We start from the raw sequence: 14344 nt of genomic DNA on the forward strand, positions 1-14344 counted from the left end.
GTTTTTCTTTATAAGAAAATAACATGGAATAAAAAAATCCAAGGAAATTCTAGCATTAAGTACGGTTCAGTCCAGGCATCTTCCTCACTGTGTCCACCTCTTGTCTGTGCCCAGCCCTTGTTGGCCTTGTTTCCAAACACGCCTGCCCCTGGCATGGACAGCTGGGCCCCAGCAGCTCCAGGCTTGGGCTGAACCAGCCTGACAACTCTCAGCCACAATTCCTGCACCGACTCTCATTGAACTGACCTGGGCCATCCCTGAATCCATCACTGAGGCTGAGGGGTGGGGATGGGAAGAGGAATGAGCAGCTGGCTTGGCCTTCACTGCAAGTTGATCCTGGAGTCCAGACAGGGTGGGATGAGAAGAATGGGACTTGCCACACAGCCTGAGCAAAGGAAGGGCAGCCTTGCAGAACAAAGAGTGACAAAGCGTGAGGAGCTATGGGTCGAGCTGAGAGATGAAAAGGACCAGCCCCATGAAGGTCCAGGGGAGGTGTGTTCCAGGCAGAGACCAGCTGGAGCTGGTTGGAGGGATGAGCAGGTGGGTGTGAAGGACAGAAAGCAGGCCAGTGCAGCCATGATCTCTGGCTAAGGCAGAGCATCAGAATTTAATGGCTTAAGGGGATAACCATTTCCTTCTCACTGTCTGTGAAATGTCCAGTCCCACCAGGCAGCTCCGAGTGATCCCAGCTATAGTCCTGTGGAGGCTGGGATCTTCTGGGGGGCTCACTCACATGGCTGGGGGGCCCCCTGGGATGACAGCCTAGAGCAACGTTCTCCTGCACGTGGCCTCTCCATGTGGCTTTTGTTTTTTCACAGCTTGGTGGCTGGACTCCAAGAGAGGAGGCAGAAGTTGCCAAATCTCTTAAATCTTCAGTTCGAGAAGTAAGTCCTGGAACATCCCTCCCACCACATTCCACTGGCCCCAGTCATCATGAGGCCAGTATATCCGGGAGTGTGACTTTGGAGTCCAGAGACCAAAGGAGCCAGAGGGGCTGGGGGCAGACGTCTCAGGAGGCTTCCTTCCCCAGCCAGCCTGTCCGGTCCCAGCGAGGCGCAGAGCATGCGGCAGGGTTGGAAAGGCAGACAGAGGCTAGACAGGGGTCAGCAAACTGTGACCCACAAGCCGGATCCAACCCATAGCCTGTTTTGTAGATGAGGTTTTCTTGGAACGAGCCACACTTATATTCCTGCGGCTGCGATCGTGGTCCAACAGCAGAGCTGAGAACCAGTAACATAGACCATGTGGTTCACGTAGCCCCAAACAGATACTACCCCGCCCTTTACAGGCAAGTTTACTGACTGACCCCTGGGTAAGTCAGGGGGTGCCTTATACATCATGATGAGAGATTTGGATTTTCTTCTAAATCATGGGAAGTCACTGGGGGATTTTAAACCAGCAATTCAGATGACCTAACCTCCATTTTTAAAAGACCTGCTCTGGGAATGGATCGCAGGAGGATACACGTGAACGTGGAGAACCACTTGCAGGCCATGGGGTCATCCAGAAAAGAGAGGACAGAGTGAAAAACCGAGAGGAGGTGGGTCTGGCACACGTGTGGGGAAGAGGAGGCCCACAGGACTTGTGAGCCATTGGCTTCAGAGATGAGGGGAAAGAGGAATCAAACATGACTTCCAAGTTTGGGCTTAAACAGCTGGGCCAGTGGTCGCATTAACAACAAAGAGAAAAGGCCCCAGGAGGAACAGGTTGGGTGAAAAAGAGCTGTTGACAGTTCTGTCTTGCACGTACCAAGTTTGCGACGTTTGTGATGCGTCCAAGAGGCAAAGTCTTGTAAGCAGTTAAACACTTGAGCCTGCAGCTCGGAGTCTCAGTTAGAGAATAGCTGGAAAATAGATATTGGTAAAAGCCAGAAGCCGGGGAGAAAGATCTCCCGGGAGGTGGTAAGGAGAGACCCCTAGGCTGAGTGAGACCAGAGGCCCTGAGGCAGGGAAATCAATGGAGAGATTAAGACAGAGTATCTGGGAAGGCAGGAGAGAGCTGGGAGGTGACAGGAAGCTATCCACTGGCCTGAATGCTCCTGATTGGTGGAGAGACAGGTAGATAAAGAGGTGACCACCAAATCTGGTGACAGGAGGTCTGTCTGAAACCGTGACCAGAGCGGTTTCAGTGAGTAGGTCGTGCGCACTGGCTGGACGGGATTGACGGACACGTGGACGTGGCTGGTAGAGACAGCAAATACACAGAAGCCGCTTTTGACGAGTTTTGCTGACTAACGACTCAAAACCACACATGTCGGCTATAAGCTCACGGCCAGTCCCTTTCACTGCTGCGGAGCTTTGACTCCACAAAGCGCCTGCTATGGGCCGGCTTATTACTTGTCTGTGACCCTGATGAGGCATTCTTTTCCTGATGGTTTGTTGGGAAGATGGACGGGAGACATCAGAAACCCACGCAGGGAGATTCAAGAAAAAGGAAAGCTTGCCGCCACAGAGAGATGAGCGTAGATTTTCAAATGGGTTTCTCCCCGCCGTCAGAAGGCTGCAAACCCAGAAGGCCAGCAGTTTCATTTCTGCTGGGTGGACACACAGCTCTTCCGTCTTCACTTTTCCAAGGAAGCTCCTTCATGCAGACTTCTGAAACCTGCTGACAAATATAAACGTGCCCCCCAAAGGATAAGCAGATTTCTGGAAGTGGACACAAATGTATCCCAGGAGGAGACAAAAGATCCTTTTTGTTTCGATTCTTCTTTTTTTTTTTTTCTTCTGGGAAACATTTAGTTTCTTATGAGGAACATCCAGGACGAAACACTCAGGCACAGAACCTATTGTTATTTTTTAAACTAGTTAATCACAGACTGTAGAGGAGATGATTTTGTATCTAATTAATTCTGTTCCCCAGGTCTTCCAAAAGATGATGTGGCCCCAAAATCTGAGCTATGAACCATTTGCCATCCTATTTTATAGAGGTGCAGACCGACGCTTTAGGCTGACTGTCTTCCTATGTCATAGAAAATGTGCATTTACAGTCACACACATTCCGCGCTTCCACCTTCCCCCATGACCTGATTTAGAATCCCAGATCTGCTCCTTAGAAGGCCGTGTGACCTGAGTGGGCACTCAACCTCCGTGAGTCACAGTGGCCTCATCTGTTAACTGGTGATAACAGATCTACCTTGCTGTCATGTATTAAATAAGCTAATATAAATAAAAGCACTGCTCACTCAGTCGTGTCCGACTCTTGGCAACCCCATGGACTGTAGCCTACCAGGCTCCTCCCTCCATGGGATTTTCCAGGCAAGAATACTGGAGTGGGTTGCCATTTCCTCCTCCAGGGGATCTTCCTGACCAGGGATTGAACCCAGGTCTCCCACAGTGTAGGCAGACGCTTTACCATCTGAGCCACCAGGGAAGTCCTGTGATTAGCAGTGTAGTTTTAAGCAAGCATCTTGCTCTCGAAGGTCACCTGTTGGCATAAGTGTCTCCCGTAAGTGGCCCCCAAGGGCTCCTTGCCAAGCGCCCCAAGCTCTCCTCTTCCCAGACCCGAAGTTCCAGGCAGCCCCTGGCCTTGCTTCCGTTGCCCCGATGAAGAGGACCTTCTCCCTCATTTTCTCTAGCTCTGAAGACGGCACCATGGGGACTGCCGGGTGGTGGAAATAAGGGAAGCCCTAGTTTGGGCCAGTTTGCAGCTTGGCTTTAAAGGTTCCCAAAGCCACAGCTTGCTCAGGAGGGAAGGTTCTGTCCCCAGACCATGTGGGACTCTGGGTCAGCCTCTTAAAGATGGATGAAGGGTGACAACCGGGCTAGGGAGGACCCTCGCTTGGGCCTGACTATGGCTGTGAAATGCGTCTGTCCTGAGAACAGACAGGAGTTGGAAGGCCAGGCCCTCCAGGGGAAAGGCGCTTGTCTTGGCCCTGACCTGACCGTATGTGAGCCAGCCACCTTCGCCCTTTCCAGACTCTTGACACAAAGAAACAGCTGCAGAAGTTACACTACGTCCTAGGGACATTTCCATCTGAACAGTCAGGCTTTGTTTTTTGAGAGGGTGAGGATTGTGAACAGAAGCCAGGGGTTTTCTGCTGCCGATCACTTTCCCTCCACCCGTCTGGTGCTTCAGGAGGAGGGCACACTCTGTGCATACCGCCAGGGAACCTCAAGTCCCCTCCTCAGGGTGTTTTGCAGCTTTGGTGGTTCACTTCACCCTTACACCGGCAGCCCAAAGTACAGGGGGCTGTTAACATTCCCAGGGCAACCCTCAACCCCGGGGGAATGGAAAGTTGGGGACAAAAGGCCTCAGTCTCTGGTTCTTCAGGGGAGCAATCCTGGGAGACATTCTACAGCATCCCTTGGAGGGTCCCCAGCAAGAGCGGGCCCCCACGGCTCACAAGGAGAGCCAGTGATGCACGCAGCCTCTGCTGGCCTTTCCTACCGCTCCTTTCCCATCCCTTCACTCCTGGCCCCAGGTCCCTGCCCCAGAAGGTTCCTTGAACCCAAGATCCAGGTCTTGGTGAGAACCTAAGCTAAAACATCCATCAGTGAACAAAATGGAAGTTTGTTTTCCTTGAAGAGTCAGAAACAAATTTGCTCCTCTGAACCAGAGCACAGAGGGACCCCGGCCGTTGGCAAGTGGAGAATCCCAGAGGCCGCACCAGCATGGGCTCAGCTGGGCCCGCCACTAACACGGGGAGGCCATCGGGCAGACTGTCGACAGAGGCCAGGGTCTGAGGACGGCGAGGGGAAAGAGTCTGGCCCATCCTGGGCCTGGGGGACACATTTCTCCACCCTGGTTCTGTTGCAGGAAGAAGGACCCCTTCCAGGGCCCGAAACTGGCCTCTTGTCTAACACTCAGAAATGAACTATCCGACGAGACACATGTGCTGACAAAGCAAGAGATTTTACTGGGAAAGGGCGCCCGGGTGGAGAGCACCAGCGTGAGGGATCCCAGGAGAACTGCTCTGCCGCGTGGCTCGCAGTCTCGGGTTTTATGGTGATGGGAGTAGTTTCCCGGTGGTCTTTGGCCAATCATTCTAATTCAGTCTTTCCTGGTGGAGCACGCATCGCTCAGCCAAGATGGATGCTAGCGGGAGGGATTCTGGGACGTGGACGGACACGCGGTGTCTCCTTTCGACCTTTCCTGAACTCTTCCGGTTGGTGGTGGCTGATTAGTTCCGTATTCCTTACCAGGATCTCCTGTCATAAAACAGCTCATGCGAATGGTTACTATGGTGCCTGGCAGGGTGGGCGGTCTCGGTCAGGGTGCTTCCGCTCACAGCTCTAGTGCAGAAGGTGCGAAGGGAAGGCTGTGGGTTGGGAGAGAGACGAGTGTTCCAGCGGACCGTGGAGGCCTGGGAGGCCTGAATGGAGGCCCCAGGGTCGGAAAGCAAGTGGGCAGGGCGGACGCGTGGAGGGGAGGTGGTCTGGTTACCTGCAGGGGCCAGGGCTGCAGGCCAGGGTGAGAGCGTCTGTCCCCCCACCTGCTGAGGGCCGGGCCCTGAACCGAGAAGCCGGTCAGCCCTCGCAGCTCTGACCGAGACTCTCTGGCCTCGGGGCTGTTTGTACGGCAGGAAGTGAGGAGAAGGGGACAGGAATAAAAAACAGTCCAGCAGGGCCCAAGAGAGACACCTGCAGCCCAAGAGCACAGTTTCCACCCCCAGAAAGGAAAAGCAGAACAAAAGGTGACTATTAGCAAAGGGGGGTTTCCGAGAACCGTCAACAACGACCCAGAAGACAAATAGTCACCTGCCTTCCTTCCGGCTGACTCTATGAGGTCGCTTTATTCTTCTTCGGCTCTTGGAGCCGACAGAGAAAACACAGTTCTAGTGTTACTGGGAAAAGAAATATTCTTTTCAGGTACTCAGAGTAATTTTTGTTTTTGCAAGAAAACTGGGTAGTCAGCTACAAGTGCAGTTGTCCAAGTAGGGACAGCGAGTGCTGTAGAATCACTCAGATTCTCCTGCAACAAGACAGCACATCAGAACCCATCAGTGGGTCTAGGGTGTGAGAATTTGGGCAGTACTTTAAACGATTGAATTTTCCAATACTGAACAACCTCTGTCCCACACCCAATCAAGCCAAACCAAAACAGTCCACCCGAGACCTTCTCAACCGGTTGGTCTTTGCGATGCTGTCATCTCTAGACAAATAGTTTGAGTTCCATAATGACAATAATCAGATTTATTACTGTAGGTCATCACAGTTGTTCTCTTGTGAGGACAGAAAGCAGTTTCCTGGTGAAGGATTAACCTTTAATCTTAACTAAAATTCTTGCTTCATAATTCCTCGTCTCAAAATGCCTCCACTTAATGTTAATTTTAAATGCAGCTATGTGTGCTAACCATAGGGATTTAAACTGCCAAGACCTGAATAGGAAACTCACTGCGTCTGTTAAAAAAATTTTTCAGGACTATGTGAAAAATTAACTTTTTTAGACTTTACTTTTTAATACAATTTTATTTATTAACTTTTGGCCATGCGGGGTCTTCCTTGCCGCTTGGGGTCTTCTCTAGTTGTGGTGAGCAGGGGCTCCTCTCGCCTTGCGGTGTGCGGGCTTCTCACTGGGGTGGGGCCTCTCGTGGAGGAGCGCAGGCCTACAGAACTCAGGCTCCATTAGCTGGGGCTTGTGGGCTCAGGAGTCGCAGCTCCTGGGCTCCAGAGCACAGGCTCAGTTGTTGTGGCAAAGGGCTTAGTTGCTGCACAGCATGTGGGATCTTCCCAGACCAGGGATTGAACCCGTGTCTCCTGCATTGGCAGGTGGATTCTTTACCACTGAGCCACCAGGGAAGCCCTGAAAAATTAAATTTTGAAAAAGTGAGGATCATACACAGATGAGTGAGGTTTTACAGGATCCAATATATACCTTTCTTTCTTTGTTTAGTTGGCAGTGGGCGTCTGCAGGAAAACCATTCTCTCTTCGAACAATCTGAAGTCTCTGGAGTATCGACAAGATGCCTCTAGGCCTGTGCTGTCCAAGGCCGTAGCCACCTGTGGCCTTCCAACACTTGAAAATGAAGCTGGTCAAATTTGAAAAATGCCATTCGACTCATAACAGACTTTGAAGGCTTCGTATGAAGGAAAGAAAGTAAACTATTGCAATAGTTTTTATATTGATGATACACTGAAAGGATCACACTTTGGACAGACTGGGTTAAAGGAAACATATTGTTACAGTTAATGCAGTCTGTTTCTGCTTCCATTTTTAATGTGTCTGCTAGAAAATTCAGAAGCCCAACTGCACGGTTCCCCCTTTGGTGCTACGCTGACCTGCTTGTCCTGAAGCAGCTGAGGGCCACCCTGTTGGAGGGGAGGGGAGAAGGCTCATCTTGAAGTTCCTGTGCAAAACAGGTCCTGTTTTCCCCTCGAGGGTGTGTTGGGGGCCAAGGTTTGCTTTCAGGGGCTGCTGGATGTCACTTGCGAGTGAAGGTGCTGTAACGCTTTCATCAGGGAGCTCGTCTACCCCACAGCAACTAGAAGTTGCTTCCTACAGTTCCCAGGGCTTTTCTCCCTCCCCCGTCCTCTTTTTCCTTTTCTTTCTCCCTCAGAAAGCGTGATTGTGTAATTGGCTTATCATACGTTTTCACAACTATGCAGCCACCACCACAACCCAGTTTTAGGACAGTTCCAGCACCCTGAAGCTTTTCCTCATGCTCTTTTGTACTCAATCCCTGTTCCCAGCAAGCCTCTAGGAAACCACTGATTTGCTTTCCATAGCCATAGTATCTCCTCTTCGCAGAAATTTCATGTAAATGGGATCAAACAATGGGTGGTCTTTTGTGCCTGGCTCCTCTCTATTAGCGCATTGGTTTCCAGGTTTATCCGCATTTGCAGGGCCGCTGTGGCCAGCTCCAACATTTTAGCCTAGAGGAGAGAGAAAGGGGTGGAAGGAAATTTCGGGACATTCCTCAATGAATTTGTATGAGCTTAGAAAAGTTGCTAAGGGAAATAAAAGCACGCCGAGAATTTCATGTCACACTGGGATGTGATGATAAGTTACTGACGGTCTGTCTTTCCTCCTGTTTTAAAAATAAAATGGACTGCATTGGAAAACAATATTCATTTTCCCATTTTACCTTCCTGTTCTTAGTCATAAAGTGACATAATTCGTACATGATTGTACTCATAGTGTAGATAAAACTGTGATATCCAACAGTTCTTCTCCTTTACGGAGTGCTTTTTAAAATAATGATGATAAATTTGCTCCCCAGTATCCATGCTCTCTCACCTGGAAACTGAGCAGATGTAACTGCTTTTTATGGAATTTAACAGCGTGACAGACACTCATTTGTTCAAAGAAGTCTGAGTTCTTACGACTCCACTTATATTGGGATCTAGCCACATGAATCTGACATCCCACGGTCCTGAGATTTTACACTGCAAGGCATGGTGTTTGTTTGATTAACAGACAACAACAGAGATGAAGAAACACTCCAGGGACTCAGTTTTCTTTGCTAATAAGCAGGTACCAAAATAATGAATATATTCTGACACAACCACCCCTCCCCTCTCCCCCCCGCCACCCCCTGGCTTCAAATCACTGACAAGTGTAACCATAATAATGGCTCTGAAGTGTGTGGGTGGCTGGGATTTTTGATAAACACACTCGTAAAGACCAAATCACACATAAGTTGCTGAAGCAATATTGGGGTGAAAATCACAGGCTATGGCAAGAAGGGGAGGGCGGGGAGCCACTGAAAGATGCAGGGTGGAGTTAAACCTCTTTCAGTAACATTTTAAAATCAAATGAAGGAGAGGCCCATCTGTTTACTGTCTCTTTTGCCCATGATGGCACGTCTCCCCTGCCATCCCCACTGAAGCAACGCTGTGTGGGGGCTGGCGGCGTTCTAAGGCAGCTCTCTTCCCCACACACAGGCCTTTCCCCAGGCACCCGTGGGGCCCATCTGTGGGCAGCTTCTGCAACCGCAGCTCTCTGGGCTCACACGTGAGACCCCCAGGCCAGCCCTCAGAGACAGAGTTGCTGGTGGATGAGCCCACCACCCCTTCACCGTGGCAGCACAGCTGGCTGTGTTCTGCACGACCTCTCAGAGGGGGCCTGCTGCCCTCGGAGGCAGCCTGCTGGTTGCCCTTTGTAGCTTTGCTCCGTCACATCCACCACATCCTCCTTCCCCTAGTGTGGCCTGGAATCACTTCCCAAATGCAACCTGCCACAAATCCTTACCTCGGGTTCTGCTTTTGGGGACATCAACTAAGACGGCTACCACATTTTTAGATGAACGTAGACTTTGAAGGGATTCTGTGACTACTTCTTTTTCAGCTGAAAATTTCAGGTCATTCTTAGGAAGACCTGAAGAAGGCAAACCAAAGCAAAGAGAGTCTTATCAAACAGCAGCTCTATTCTGGAGCGGTGTCACCTGAGGTTACCATGTTCCAACGTCCAAATTCACTCTGCTCACCGCACAACAGGCCAAGAAATCCGAGAGACAAGGTGTTGAGGCAAGGAATGTGACGTTATGAGGCAAGCTGGCAGACCGAGAAGATAGCAGACTAATGTCTCAAAATAACCATCTCGTCAGGGTCTGGATGCCAGATTCTTTTATAGAACTGACAGGAGGAGGTGAGGAGGCAAAGTAAAAAGCCATCAACCTTGCAAATATCCCCTGCAATGGCCAGCCTCAGGATGGGATATGTTAATTTCTTCCTTCCTATAGTCATCCAGCATATTAAAAAGCAGACACATTACTTTGCCAACGAATGTCCATTTAGTCAAAGCTATGGTTTTTCCAGTAGTCATGTATGGATGTGAGAGTTGGACTATAAAGAAAGCTGAGCGCAGAAGAACTGATGCTTTTGAACTGTGGTGTTGGAGAAGACTGTTGAGAGTACCCTGGACTGCAAGGAGATCCAACCAGTTCATCCTAAAGGAAATCAACCCTGAATATTCATTGGAAGGACTGATACTGAAGCTGAAATTCCAATACTTTGACCACTTGGTGCGAAGAGCTGACTCATTTGAAAAGACCCTGTTGGGAAAGATTGAAGGCAGGAGGAGAAGGCGACGATAGAGGATGAGATGGTTGGATGGCATTACCGACTCGATGGCCATGAGTTTAAGCAAGCTCCGGGAGTTGGTGATGGACAGCGAAGCCTGAAGTGCTGCAGTCCATGGGGTCGCAAAGAGTTGGACACGCCTGAGCAACTGAACTGAACTGAACTGTACTGTAGCCATCCACAGGTCTAGAGAGTCAGGGTATCTCCCTGAACAAAGGCAACTTTGGCTTAACCTTCAGGCAGAGGGGAAGAGTTCCCTGAGATAGGCCATTATGTATGATTATAACAAAAGCAAAGAAAATCAAAGGTTAAAGTCAAAGAAACAGATCCAGCTTGGAGTCAAAATGGGCTCTTCCCTGTAACAACGTCTCCCTGATTCTACAGTAAACACTCTGTGGTCTGGGACCAGGGGGCTGGACACTGCCCAAAGCTGCGCATGCATTAGCTGATTTCATTCTTAAAACAGCCCCCTGAAGTGAGGATTACTATTGTCCTCATTTACCAAGGAGGAAATTGGGAGGTGAAAGTTAATTTGGCCATAATCACATGGTTCAAAAAAGCACCAGCAGGATTCCAACCCAGGCAGCCTGGTTTCAGATCCTCAGAGCATAGCCTCTGACACAGGCCTGAGCCTGCGAGAGGTGTTTGATAAATTCTCACTTGACTGAGGAATTACTGCATGCGGAGAAAGAAAAGAAGATGGTCTATGTAATATCTTCAAATGTTTGATCATGAACCCTTGGGCAGTCTGCGAAGTCCATAGAGTCTTTCCCTAAACAATACACACACACACACACACACACACACACACACACATATATATATATATATTTGGCCATGTATGTGTGTGTGTGTGTGTATGTATATATATATATGGCCATGTTGTGAGACATGTGGGATTCTAATTCCCCAACCAGGGATCAAACCTGCTTCCCCTGCAGTGGAATCGTGGAGTCTTAACTACTGGACCACCAAGGAGGCCCCCAAATCAATATTTTCAAGGGCATAAAAGAAAACACATGAGATTACAGAGGAAACCAACTGTATTAAAATGCATCTATCAAAATACTACCAACAATTGTGACAGAGCAATACACACATCCGTCCTATAGGGGTGATTACATCCTGCAATGGGCTCCATAAATGTCTCAAATCTGCATGTGATGGGAATGGACTGAGTTGCCCAAGGGGCTGGATGCCTTTAGGAGAGACCTCAGAATGGCTGGCCCAGAATCTGAATTACAAGACCTCTTCCTTCCGAGTCACCCTCCAACCTTCATGAGCTTCCTAAAATACAGGTTTGACTGTATTTCTTACCCATCTTCAACCTTTCAATGCTGGCCTTCCGTTGTCGCCAGAATAAAGTCTAGGATGCCCTGGGTGACGGTCAAGGTTTGCATCATCTGAACCCAGGGATTTACCTTACCAACCTCTGGCCCGTGTCTCCTGTGTTCCTTACACTCCAGCTGCAGTAAGTTCCCTGCTTCCTGTGCCTAGAGTGAGGGAGAGCGCCACGGCAGAATCCTTTCCCTTCAGGTGAAACTTCTCTTCAAAGTCTCCACCCATGGCCCCCCTCCTAGGTAAAATTAATCACTCCTCTGAGCGCACATAACTTTCCACAGGCCTCTACCATACCCTAAGTAACAGACGATGTTACAGTGACTGTGGGCATATGTTCGGGATTACTACGTTAGCAATTCCTTCTTAATCTCAGACAGGACCCAGCAGAACCTCCAGCCCAGGATGAGAGTTCAGTTATCATTGGTTAAAACCAATCCGAGGGTGGGATGCAAGCAGCTGATTCATCACAAATTTGAGATAACCATGTGGACTGTCTCAGTATATCCCAGCAAACAATTATGGATCATTAAAATCACTGCAGATGGTGACTGCAGCCATGAAATTAAAAGACGCTTACTCCTTGGAAGAAAAGTTGTGACCAACCTAGATAGCGTATTCAAAAGCAGAGACATTCCTTTGCCAACGAAGGTCTGTCTAGTCAAGGCTATGGTTTTTCCAGTGGTCATGTATGGATGTGAGAGTTGGACTGTGAAGTAAGCTAAGCGCTGAAGAATTGATGCTTTTGAACTGTGACATTGGAGAAGACTCTTGAGAGTCCCTTGGATTGCAAGGAGATCCAACCAGTCCATCCTAAGAGAGATCAGTCCTGGGTGTTCATTGGAAGGACAGAGGCTGAAGCTGAAACTCCAGTACTTTGGCCACCTCATGCGAAGATTTGACTCATTGGAAAAGACCCTGATGCTGGGAGGGATTGGGGGCAGGAGGAGAAGGGGACGACAGAGGATGAGATGGCTGGATGGCATCACTGACTCGATGGACGTGAGTCTGAGTGAACTCACAAGTTGGTGATGGACAGGGAGGCCCGGCGTGCTGCGATTCATGGGGCCACAAAGAGTCAGACACGACTGAGCGACTGAACTGAACTGAACTGAGACGTCTAGGAACGAAGCTTCAAGTGATCCACCGAAATCATGAAACTTCCTTGAAAACGGGTTATCTTCAAATTCCATGTGAAATTGGCTATCTTTTGCATAATATATTAACATTTGTTATCAAAGCAATGTCACTGGTTTTGCTCAAATGTTTAAGTAAAATGGACATTTTCTTAAAAAAAAATCTGTCCTCTTTCTCCTGTGCCTTCTGCTGCTGCTGATAATCCTGTGGGTGCAGGGACCCAGGCTGAGAAGCAGGGACCCAGGGCTCCTCCTCTAGAGCCAGAGATGAGGGCACCATTTGGCTGACTTTTACTAGAAGTCCCAGGAGAGCCCTCCGCCCCCCACCTCCAGGCAGCTGGATGCTAAACATGCGGCATCTGGCAGGACTCTGCCTCCCAGCAAGTTCAGATAATTATCCCCAAACCCATCCATTTTCTCATCTTCCTCCAGGGTCTGTCTGGGGTGACTCACTCTGGGACATGAAACAGCTGGCGGGTTTTTCCACGAGGTCGCTTTGTCTTTGCTGCTCTTGTTTCCATGATTCTTTGGTGGCTCTTGAGGCTTTATCACCCCTGACACGTGACTTCCTTCTTGGCCTGACGCTTTTCTTTGACTGAGGTGGGCCTGAGCACATGCCCAAGTCCTTCCTTTAATCTCTGATCTGCTTTCTTATGTTTTAACTACAGTGGAGTGGAAAGACCGTGGGGTTTTGAGCCAAGCAGAGCTGGTTGCCGCCCTGGCTCTGCTGTTAACTGGCTGTGTAACAGTGCGGAAACGGTGTCACGGCTCCTGGCCACAATATGCTCATCAGGGCACATGGGAACGGTCACATCCATTTTCCAGAATGTTGTGAGGAATACAGGTTAGGGCTGTAGATGCACTTACCTTATTTAGTATCTGGCACAGAGTAAACGAGAAATGTGATTCTCATTTCTTTCCTTCTGCTGTCTAGCTCTGTAGTCGGACACTCTGGTTGGTGTTGGTGCCCAGTGAACAGCCAGAGGCAGTGACACCCGCAGGCAGCCACACCCCGGGGGCAGGCGGTAGGGTGCCTTGCCTTAGTATCTCCAGCTCCTACCCAGGGGGCTTACAGCTATGATTCAACAAATATCTGTAAACTGAAAAAATGGATACAGAGACAAGAGATTACTTTCTTCCAGAACAATAAAGGACTGCAGATGAATGAGTTCAGTTCAGTTCAGTTCAGTCGCTCAGTCATGTCCGACTCTTTGCGACCCCATGAATCGCAGCACGCCAGGCCTCCCTGTCCATCACCAGCTCCTGGAGTTCACTCAGACTCACGTCCATCGAATCAGTGATGCCATCCACCATCTCATCCTCTGTCGTCCCCTTCTCCTCCTGCCCACAATCCCTCCCAGCCTCAGAGTCTTTTCCAATGAGTCAACTCTTCGCATGAGGTGGCCAAAGTACTGGAGTTTCAGCTTCAGCATCATTCCTTCCAAAGAAATCCCAGGGCTGATCTTCAGAATGGACTGGTCAGATCTCTTTGCAGTCCAAGGGACTCTCAAGAGTCTTCTCCCAACACCACAGTTCAAAAGCATCAATTCTTCAGTGCTCAGCTTTCTTCACAGTCCAACTCTCACATCCATACACGACCACTGGAAAAACCATAGCCTTGACTAGACGGACCTTAGTCGGCAAAGTAATGTCTCTGCTTTTGAATATGCTATCTAGGTTGGTCATAACTTTCCTTCCAAGGAGTAAGCATCTTTTAATTTCATGGCTGCAGTCACCATCTGCAGTGATTTTGGAGGCCCCCAAAATAAAGTCTGACACTGTTTCCACTGTTTCCCCATCTCTTTCCCATGAAGTGATGGGACCAAATGCCATGATCTTTGCTTTCTGAATGTTGAGCTTTAAGCCAACTTTTTCACTCTCCACTTTCACTTTCATCAAGAGGCTCGTTAG

This window comes from Capricornis sumatraensis, chromosome 1 (genome assembly GCF_032405125.1).
Source record: "Capricornis sumatraensis isolate serow.1 chromosome 1, serow.2, whole genome shotgun sequence".
NCBI lineage: Eukaryota > Metazoa > Chordata > Mammalia > Artiodactyla > Bovidae > Capricornis > Capricornis sumatraensis.